The 11899-nt window shown below is 33.9% G+C and overlaps 1 long non-coding RNA gene across 1 annotated transcript in view; it reads right to left on the bottom strand.

Moving 5' to 3' along the window:
- Positions 1-288: 288 nt before the first annotated feature.
- The window catches only part of LOC127491657 (uncharacterized), a 182551-nt gene continuing 170940 nt past the window's right edge, over positions 289-11899 (bottom strand). The window contains exon 4 of the long non-coding RNA XR_016231004.1: positions 289-378. This is a non-coding gene — a long non-coding RNA (uncharacterized LOC127491657). The remainder of the gene's footprint in view (positions 379-11899) is intronic.

Raw genomic sequence — 11899 nt, 5'->3', positions numbered from 1 at the left:
ATCTCAATATTTATTATGCTGCCAACAACACCCCAGTAGTCATTATAATACCAAGAAATGCTGATACTTGATATAAGGGTATATTGCTAAAGAATATCTGAGAAGATTTCATTTGAAATGGTTTTTAAAACTTTTAATTTCAAACATGAGCAACTGCATAGCTCTATGTCTTTGTAACTTATAGTTCCATTCTTAGTTTTTTTTCCTAGAAAAAAGAAGGCATTAATAATGCAACTGAGAAAAATTGAAATGTTATCTTACTTTTTGAGCATCTAGAAATGTTGTCTTACCTTTTGAGCATCTTAAGGATTTCTGCTTTAACTTCATAAATATCTTTCTTAGGCCCGTCCACTCTCTTCTCATCCACACTTTCACCTGCTGTGGAAACATATTTGTTTACATTAATTTTTTTAAAAGCTTTGTCATATTTAAAAGAAAGAAACACTCTTGAACATAATAGAAACTTTACAGTTATCTCAGTGATAGAAAGATAATGTTTCTATTTTGAGAAAATGTGGAGATATGACAGCTGAATAATCAAAGATAGAGTTGGCCAGGGATCCTGGCCAGAAGAAAACTAATGCATAGTTGTAAGCATAACTCATACTATACCTGAATGCAGCATTGGTTATTTAGAGTTGAGAATAAATTATTCTCAAAATATTACAAAAAAATTGAAACTAAGAGAACCCTTCCAAATGGGGACAACATTATACTGATTCAACAATAAGACAAGCACATGACAATATAAGGTAACTATAGGTCAATGTCCTTGATGAACATAGATGCAAAAATTCTTCACAAAATATTAGCAAATAGCATTCAAAAACACATAAAGGAATCATACTTCATAATCAAATGGGAACTATCTTTCAGTTGCAGGATGGTTCAACAAACACAAATCCATAGGCATAGTAAAAAATATATGATCATCACCATAGATTCAGCAAAAGTATTTGGTAAAGCTCAAAAAGCAATCACAATGAAAAGCTTTGAATAAGTTAAAAAGAAACATACTTCATAAAAGGAACATACTTCAAAATAACAGAGGAAATATATGACAAAGCCACAGCAAACATCATAATGAATTGGGAAAATCTGAAAGCATTTCTTCAAAGATCTGGAGCCAGAGGTGGTTCCTCTCTCAATTCTCTTACTCAAAATGCTGAAAATTTTATCAAGAATCACTAGGCAAGAGTAAAAAATAAGAGAATTAAAAATTGGAAATAAAGGAAGCCAAATTATCCCTGTTAGCAGATTATATGGTTATTTATCTATCCATATGGTTACCTATCTATCTCTATATGGTTATCTATCTATCCATCTATCTATCTATATAGATATCTATCTATATCTGTATGTATATCTATTTATCTACCTATCTACCTAGCTATATATTTATCTATATTTGGAGAGAGAGAGCAAGCACACAAGCTAAATACTCCTCCAAGAGATTATTCGAATAATAGTGAAGGACACAAAATCAACATTTAAATACTGGTAGCATTTTTACATGCCAATAACCAATACAAAGAAAAAAATTACAAAAATAATTCCATTTGCAATATGTACAAAAATAATACCTTGAAATGCAGTTAACTAAGGATGTGAAAAACTTCTAAAATAAAAATTATAAAACACTGATGAAAGAAATAGAAAAAATACACACCCAAAATTGGAAAGACCCTCATGTACACAGATTGGAAGAATTAATGTGACTAAAATGTCATTATCCAAAGCAATTTGCAAATTCAATACATTCTCCACCAAAATACCAATGATATTCTTCATTGAACTAGATAAAAGTCTTAAATTCATATGGAGACCCAAAAGACTGAATAGCTAGACATCTTGAAAAACATAACAAAGCCAGAATAGTCACAGTGATAGATTTCCAGACAGACTATGGAAAGCTGTAGTAACTGAAAGTTCACGATATTGGTTTGTAAATGGATTCATAGACGCATGGTACAGGATACAGATCTCTAGAAATGAATCTATGTGTCTACTGCCAGCTGATACTTGACAAAGCTATCAATAACATGAACTGGAGAAAGGATAATTTCTTCAATAAATGGTGCTCTGACAACTGGATATCCATTGGCAGAACACTGAAACTTAATCCCAGGAGCACAGGAAACTAACGTAGAAATGTAAAAATGGGAATATATCAATCTAAGAAGCTTCTAAACATTATAAGAAATAATCAAGAGAGTGAAGAGACAACTTACAGAATGAGAGAAAATATCTGTCCATTAAACAACTGACAAAACATTAATATAAAGAATATATAAGGAGCACAGAAAACAAAACAGCAAAAAAGTCCATTTAAGACTTAGATGAAGCATCTGTATAGATATTCCTAGAAGATTAAATATAAATGGCCAACAAATACAGTGCAAAAATGCTCAACATCTCAAGACATCAGGAAAATATCCATTAGAACCACAATGAAATATCATCTCACTCAAAATAGAACAGTTGTTTTCAAAAAGACAAAAAATAACAAATATCGGAAAGGATGTGGAGTAAAGGATATCCATATAAATCACATATAGAATGCTAATTAATGTAGTCATGATCAAAAACAGTAAGAGGTTTGTTAAAAAGCTAAAAGTAGGAGCAAATGTTGTGGCATAGCAGGTAAAGCTACCCCCTGCTCTGCTGGCATCCCGTATGGTCACCAGTTCAGGTCTCGGCTGCCCACTTCTAAACCAGATCCCTGCTGATGGCCTGGGAAAAGCAATGGAAGATGGCCCAACTGTCTGGGTACCTGTCAACACATTTGGGAAACCTGGATAGAGCTCTTAGCTCCTTGGCATCAGCCTGATCCAGCCCTGGATGTTGTGGCAATCTGGGAAGTGAACCAGCGGATGGAAGATTTCTCTCTCTCTCTCTCTCTCTCTCTGTGTGTGTGTGTGTGTGCTTCCTTCTCTCTCTCTGTAACTCTGATTTTTAATAAATAAGCAAAATAAGAACATCTAAAGACAGGATTTCATTCTTTTTATGGCTGAATAGTAGTCCACAGTGCACACATACCATATTTTCTTTATCCAGTCATCAGTTGATGAAGATCTAGGTTGACTCCATATCTTAGCAATTATGAATTAAGCTGCAATAAACATGGGGGGACAAATAACTCTTTCATATGCAGATTTCATTTCATGTGGGTAAATTCTCAAGATTGGGATGGAGGGATAACCTTTTTACTTTTTACATGTTGAATATTATGGTTAGTGGTGCATTAAGCCTGTGATTTTATAGAGTGGATTGGAATTATGCTTTTGCAAAAATTTAAAAAACAAAAAAGGAAGGAGGAAAGGCAATTAGGGAGAGAAGGGGCAGGTAAATATGGTTATCTTCTCAGAATTGTACCTGTGAAATACGTGAAATCTAATCTCTTTATGTTAATAAAAATTAAAAAAGAAAAGGTATAAATAGATGTCCCATATGACTCAGGTATTCCACTACTAGTTATATATTGAAAGGACAAGAAATCAGGTTATGAAAGATATAACTGCATTCCCATGTTCATTGCAGCAGTATTTGCAGTATCCAAGAATGGCATCAATGAATATCAAATCCATGAAAAAATACTGATTAATCACAGTATGAATACATATGCACACAATGGAATATTTTGCAGTCATTAAAATGGTATCCTGACATTTGTGGCAAAATGGATGGAATTAGAGAGATCATTTTGTTGAGTGAAATAACAAGATACAGAAAGACAAATATCATACGTTCTCACGTATGTGGAAGTTAAAAAGCAAGTCAAAAAAAGTTCATATGAACCAAGAATAGTGATTATCAGAGGTGTGGAAGAGTGGGGGAAGGAGAGAGTGAGGTTGACAAACAGGTGCCAGAACATAGTCAGATAGAAATAACAAATTCCATAGCACAATGAGGTGACTATAATTTATGATAATGTGTTACACACTGTGTACAGAAGTGTAAGAAAGGAGCTGGTAGGCTTCAAAGACAAAGCAAAAATTAGGAAAGGGAAGACTAGATGCCCGGTTTGATTGGTTTTTGCTCTGTAGATGTATTGAAATATCGCACTGTACTCTCTAAGAATGTAGAAGTATTACATGTTAATCAATTTATGTCTAATAAAAGAGTGGAAGTAGCCAACAAAGATGAAAATGCAGAAAAGCAACGAAAAGGGATAATGCTGAAAAGGAAATTCTAATTGAAAGTGAATGGACGTGTAGAAGAAAGCGCTGCCCATGGGGATGTTGACACTATTGCCATGCAAGAAAATCTAAGCCAAATGAACTGAGCGAAGCTGAAGCTAGTGACATAAATTAGGAAAGTGGTTTTGACAAAAAAGATGAAGATGTCCAGAGGACCTGACACCAGCAAAAAATCATTAAAGGAACTGTTGGAGATATGTCATGACATTGAAAGCACAAAGGAAAAAAAAATCTTGGAGATTCTCCAGATTTATAAAGGAATATAAGAATTTTAAAGCATAGTAGACACTCATTCAATATCATGATTGTGTCTTTTTCAAGTACAGTGTGCAAAATAAATGACTACTTTAATAGTCATTTGTATACATTTAATTTTTGATGTTCTAATATTTTAAAATGTATTATTTGCTTTTATTTTTCTTTGAAAGGGGGAAAGAGGAGGGGGGAGAAAGAGAGAGAGAGGGAGAGAGAGAGACAAAGAGAGAGAGAACCTTTCATATGGTGGTTCACACCCTAAATGCTTGAAACACCTGAGGCTCAACTAGGCGGAAGCGGGGACCAAGAACTCAATCGTAGTCTCTCATGTGGGTGGCAGTGACCCAAGTACTTGAGCCATCACTTACTGCCTCCGAGGGTGCACCTTAGCAGGAAGCTGGAATCTGAAGTGACACTGAGATATGGAATGTGAGTACACCAAACAGCACTGTAACTGCTGAGCCAAACACCTACTCCTCTTTTTACATTTATCATTGACAGTGAGGGCTCAAATTTTTAAAAATTGAGGAGCAATCATAGCTCCCTTATTGATTGCTCAGTTTGCTTTGTATAATTTTGACTTGCAATGTCATGTGCATAGTACCATACATCTGTGAAAAGTGAGGGTTGCCAGGATCTGATAGAGGGCAGTAAGAGAGCAATGGGTAGATGTTTTTCCAAGACTCAGAATCAGAGAAGGGAAATAGAAGCAACAACACAGCCAGTATCAACTTTCCTGGTATGAATCCCCTGCCCAATGCAAAGATTGGTGTTGAAACCTACAAAAGTATTTGCTAAGATCTCGGAGCACAGAAGGATTGCTCCCTACTATTAGAGCATATTCAAGAAAAAAATCCAAGCCTTTGAGAGAAGCCATATGTCTGTATGAGGTCACACAGTAGTTTAGAAATATGCAACGGTAAGCAAGTCCTCTATTTTGGCACCCAGGGGAAGAGGTCCACAATTTCTGATGTAAACCAGTGGGAAGGGTGGAGAGTTTCAAAGCGAGATGTGGAGTTAACCTTAGACTCACATCTTGGTTCAGGCTGTGGCTGTACCAGAGATGGTTGGTCCATCAAGGATCAAACTGATAAGTCTAATTAGGGAAGAATTATGCAAGTGCTGGGAGGAAGTGTCCAAGAGAATAGTCCAGGAGTTGCATTACCTGCTGTGAGTTAGGTGCTGACAGGAGAAATGAGCTGTACTTCAATCAGGAGTCATAGGGAGCCTTCAGAAAGCAAAGTCCTTTACACTCTCCCCTACTAAAGTCACAAGCATACACAAGCTTCCTCCTGACCTCAAAAGATGCTTTGAGATGGATGGAGGGAAATATTTTGCTAGAGACCCCTTTAAACCAGAATTTTACACTCTCCCCTACTAAAGTCACAAGCATACATAAGCTTACTCCTAATCTCAAAAGATGCTTTGCGATGGATAGAAGGAAATATTTTGCTAGAGACCCTTTTAAACCTGAATTTTAGGGAAGCTTTGTTTATTTTAATTCATTTTTTGCATACCACATATGTATGTGAAAATTTTGACCTTTGTACAATTATATATAAATAGTGCAGGCGTGTGGTTGTCCAAATAAATTTGTTCTGTAGTAGATGAGATTAAGTAAGACTGAATCTCATTTTCTTAGTACAGTTCTCTGCTTCCCAGATTTTTAATAATAAAAATATGTTGCTTTTTAGTTGGTAAAATGTTCCTGACAAAACCAAATACGTACAAATAAGAATTCAGTATGAGAATGAAGACTGATAAGGCAGTAAAAAGAGTTCTAGTCTAGAACTGGGTTCTTGGAGCTCCTTACTGAATGGAAGATCTGATGTTGTTTCTCTTGGGAAAACAAAAAAGCTAGGGTAGTATGTCTGCCCTGTCCACCTAACATATTTAGTATTTGGAAAATCAAGTGAGATTTCATACCATGATCAACTGAAACAAAGATTTTTATTATTGATTTACAGCAGAAAAACCAAGGGAGATACTGAAATCATCCAAATCATCAGGTGATGGATATAGACAAAAAAATAGGCAATTCTGACAAACATAACTTACTATTGCTGACACAGTGTGAGCTGAGTAAAATCTATGAAAGAAATTGTGCAAGCTGGGAATATACTGGTTTTAAGTAAGAACTTTAGCCACCTCTGCAATCAATTTTACCTAATGTTTAGAAGTTCATTATTTTCTCTCAGTCTGAGTATAGGAAAGGTGACAAAGGCCATTTACTTTTTTGTGGTGCAATAGAAGATATTGAATACACAGAATTCTTCAGTGCTCCATGAGTGTTTTACGTAAGATTCCTGAGCACATATACCATACTGTTGGGTGTTTAGGATGCATTGTGTGGAAATGATTTAATTTTTAAATAATTACATGCTTGAGCCTAGGAGTTCTGTCTCAGGTAATTCCAGTTCATGAAAGGTGATATCAATCTGTGATTCTTTTTATTAAGAAAATTTATTTTATTTATTTGAAAGGCAGAATTACAGATAGAAGGAGATAGAGGGAGAGACAGAAAGAGAACTCTTCCATCAACTAGTTCACTACCCAAATGGCCACAACAGCCAGGGCGGGACAGACCAAAGCCAGGAGCCTGAAACTCTATCAGAATCTTCTACGTGGGAAGATGGCAGGGCTCCAAGTATTTGTGCCATCCTTTCTTGCCTTCCCAGGAGCCTTAGCAGGGAGCTGAATTAGAATTGGACCAGCCAGGGCTTGGAACTGGTGCTCAAATTGGATGCCAGTATTGCAGGTAGACGTTTAACTCCTCTATGCCACCATATAGCTCCACACTCCAAAATCTTGTTCCAGTTCTAAAACTATGCTGTAAACCAATGATTTCAAGGAGAAACAATTATTACCAACAAAATTATTTGAAGTAAACAACTTTCTATCCTCCTTTACAATCTGATGTTGAAATACTTGGAAATAGAAAAGACTTGTACATCCTGTTACAAATGTCTTTCCTTTTCATGGAGATTTTGTTCTATTATGGGAAAACATGCATGATATAAATTTACTACTTTAAAGTGTACAGTTCAGTGATATTTAGTACCTTTACAATGTCATGTCACAGTAACTACTTTCTAGTTCCAGAACAATTTTATACTCCGAAACTTTTTCTTTTCTCAAAATTTATTGACATACTTTCCATTTTAAGACAGATAGTCAATAAAAACAATAAAGGGTTACCCACATCTTAGATGAAAGTCACAAACTATTATTGGCTATGTCTCTGATTCAGCATTCCTTTAAGTCTGAGTTTTCAGGTATCAAAAGTGTAATTATTTTGTATCAGCAGAATTCGTTTTATAACCTGATTATAAATTTAACAACTGCAGGTAATGAAGAAGCTGACAAAATAGAAAATAAAAGAAAGGAAAATTATCCAAGATATAATTTTTTATTTTCTTCTTTATATTTTCAGTGTTATAAAATCATTACATATTACTTTGCAAAAAATGACATAAAATAAGACAATTTTTCCAAATACAGAGTTCATTATTGTGTTGTTTATACATACATATATTTTGTTTATTTTGGTTTACAAATTTGACATATAACATATATAATTTTAACTTATTTTTTCTGAGCATTTATTACAAATAGTATATCATTAAATATAAACGATGGCTATTATTATAAGGGCAAATGAAACTACTTTTAAATTTTCTTTAAAAATTCTTAAAGACAAAAATATTGTACATATGTACTGCTTGATATTTTGGTACTTGTAAGCATTGAGTAACATCTAGTAAAGATAAATATATTTCTCATCAAATATGTAACATTTCTTCATGGTCAAAATAGCTAAGATCCTATGGTGCGACTTAACCTTATCTGTAGTAATCCTACTTTGTAACAGAACCCCAGAACTTCGTTCTCCTCACTAGCTATAACTTAGTATCTGTGAATCAACCTTTCCCCATCCTTCGTGGTTTCTCTCCCAGCCTCTGATAACCACCATTAAACTACTTCTATGATATCACCTTTTTTTTTTTTTTTTCATTTTTAGACTCCGTTTTTGAATGAGATGATGTAGTACTAGCATAAATTAGAAGAGGCTTAACTAACCTCATTGAAAGTAAGGGAGGTGACCTTCTTTCCTTTCTCTTAGAGCATCTAGTTCAGAAACTTGTAATTATAAATTCTTGCTGTTTTCTTTGAAATGTATGTAAATCCTTTTAAAAACAGTGTAGGCTTTTGTAATGTTTATGACCCAGGAATGTCCTTTCCAAGTACAGGGAGGTAGTTTAAAATGTAAACATTAAGAAACATAGTACCTTCATTTCTCAGTTTCTTTGAGTAGGGAGGGAGGGAGGGAGAGAGAGAGAGAGAGAGAGAGAGAGAAAGTCATAATTACTTATTTTATTATATTTGAAATCAAGGTTGTTTCCAAATTTCACTATTAATCATGTTGTGATGAAATACATTAATACCCTAATTTCCAGTTTCTTCAAATAGCTTCTTGGAGGCAAGTTAGTTTGAGTCAAACATTGTAATATTTTTACTTATTACAATATGTTCCTGATATGCAAATTTATGGAAAACATAAAACTCGAGCAATAGATTTACTTGTTATAATGGATATTCTCTTCTATGTTAATCCTAATTATTTTCTAAATGCTTACTCTTCAACTTCTTAGAATTAATAAAAATATATACATTCATAAAGACATACAGAATAAGCATAAAATGTTAACATATTTGTTTGTGAAATAGTGTGGCTTCTCACCTTATAACTGAGTTTTTTTAGAGTTTTCAAATGACCCTTAGTGGATAGAGAACCTTTTTTGAGGTACTGGAAGGATGGGCTGAAGGTAATTTTTGTAAAAGGATAAAAGGCAGGAATTTATAATGCTGATTTTGATGCTATCTTACCAATTTTCCTAAAGCATTTAAAATAAAGATTTAATGAAATATCTGGTCTTCTTTTGCTAAACATGCCAGATAACTAATATTCCTATAAGAGCTCTAAGAAATTAATTATGCACTTTCATCTGTATTTGGATTACTGGATGGTACATATTTTTAAACCACTTTATTATGGAAAAGTCAATCACATCCAAAGATAAAAATAATAATTTAGAGGCTAGTGTTGTGGCATAGCAGATAAAGCTGTTGTTTAAAATGTCGGCATCCCATATGGTCATAGATTTGTGTCCCAGCTGCTCAAGATTCAAACCAGCTCCCTGCTAGTGGCCTGGGTAAAACAATAGAGGATGCTCCAAGTATTTAGGTCTCTCCTACCCATGTAGGAGACCTGGAGGAAGTTCTTGGCTCCTGGCTTCCAGCCTGTCCTGATCTGTCTATTGAGGCCATATGGGAGAGTGAACTAGCAGATAGAAGCTTCTCTCTCTCTCTCTCTAACTCTTTCAAATAAATAAATAAATCTTTTTTAATAGCTTGATAATTTAATAGACTCTCATCTACTCAACATACAGTTTTAGCAATTTTTATTGTCACTCCATCCCAATCTCTAGCAGCTCCATACATTTATTAACTCAGACATTTCAGCCATTATTACCAAAAGCTTATAAAAGGAAATGAATTTTTAATAATATAATGTTATTTTGCCATTTTAGCATTTTTATATTTCTTAATATTAATAATGATTTTTAGTATCATTCATAATTTTCTGGTTGTTTCTTAATTTTTGACAATTAGTTAAAACTGTAATCCATCTGCAGCCCATTTAGTTGAATAGGCTGATATGTCATTAAATTTCTTATCTATGTAGATTTTCCCCCAACTTTTTTCCATTGAAATTTATTTATTCAGGTGTCTGGTTCATTTTACTGTAATTTTTTTTCTTTATACACTGAGTTTTGCATATTGCAGCCCTGAAAAAGCATTTAATATTTTACTGAGTTCTTGTAAAATGGTAGGTAGATCTTAAGGTAAACTGGATATTGATTCTTTTATTTTGGTTTCTTGTAAAATTACTTATCTCCCATGATTTTGAAAAGTAATCAATGAATCTCCAATTTTTTAAATTTTTAATTTCATTTTAAATGTACTGATTTAGCTACATCAGAAGGGGTTCAATACATTGCAGCAAGTATTCTTACTGATGTTCAGAATAACGCATGTATGACCCAGGAGAGTTTCTTTAAATTGTTCCCTGACTCCTTTGACACAAAATTAATTTGATAGTGTCTTTGCTTTTTTGCATAACCAGATCTTTTAAGCTCAGTTTGCACCTTTCTTTTCCTCAGTTTAGATTCAGAAATTCCTCCAAGGAAAAATCCATTGCATAAATACAGTCTGTATACTAGGCTTACTTGTTGCAGTTCAATTTGTGTCATTTAAATAGTTTAGTCCTGATTCTTACTCCTTAATTACACATTACAACTTTTAGGAAGCAATCTTTTTAAAAATCAATTTTGGCATATTTTCTTCGATTGTATTATTTATCTATTAGTGAACATGTTATATAAACTGTGAAACCTAGCCTAACTAACATTTCTGTATTCAAAAAAAGAATAAAAATGCCATAAATTTAAAAGTAAATGGCACAATCTATTTAGGAGATCCAAAATGTATTTTTCTTCACAAAAAGACATGCATCTAGGTAGTTGAAGGCAACCATTTTAGTATTTTTGCGATACAGAATAATTGATTGCTAATGCAATATTTGATTTAATTAACATTACTGTTCGATTGTGTGTTACTATTGTTTTCTTTATGTTTCAGTTGTTGAGTATGAAGCCTGAGGGTTAAAGAATTTGTCCCAACATCATTATCTAAGAAATATTCTCTTATCATGCTCTGTTTAGAGACACATGCTACCAAAGACAGTGTAAACATTTGTTCATTAGGTAATTAATGACAGTCAAATTTGATATAAGAAATCATTTTGTTGTGATGATAGGACCAAGGGGTGAGTTCTTAAAACATCATGTGAGTTGAAGGTGTGCTAATCAATGCCTAGGTCTGCTAAAACAGAGCTGTTAACTAAAATACTGAAGAAAGAAACTGAAGGTAGAAGTAGGCAATGATGATGCAACAGCACCTTACAAGATACAGAAGTAGGGGATTCATCCCTGACAGCAGAAGTGGCTACTCCTTGAACCTAAAATTTAAAAATAAACAACACCGACAAAACCATAAATGGGTGAATGTCTGAGAGCTGTGATATGGTGGATTTCTCATTCACCCTGGCTATGGCGAGCATTCTGCTTGAGATCAACTTCAATAGAAATAAGCAGATGGAAACACCAGGGAAACTTACTTATGTGCAACTTGAGCCCAAAAATGTGTTTTTATCACCCTAGTTGATGTGCTGATGTTAAGCAAAGTTAGAATACCCTAAGCTAATTTGCAGTTGTCTTTTCTTCTAATATTTGATAAAGACCATTCTTTGTGGATGTAGCTCAGAATACAAAACGAATCTTCAGATTTGTCAAATATCTCCAGTATGTTATTGGAATACCTAT

Source organism: Oryctolagus cuniculus, chromosome 3 (assembly GCF_051225735.1).
Source record: "Oryctolagus cuniculus isolate XC-2025 breed Fujian yellow rabbit chromosome 3, ASM5122573v1, whole genome shotgun sequence".
Lineage (NCBI taxonomy): Eukaryota > Metazoa > Chordata > Mammalia > Lagomorpha > Leporidae > Oryctolagus > Oryctolagus cuniculus.
This window is presented reverse-complemented; position numbering and strand designations above follow the sequence as displayed.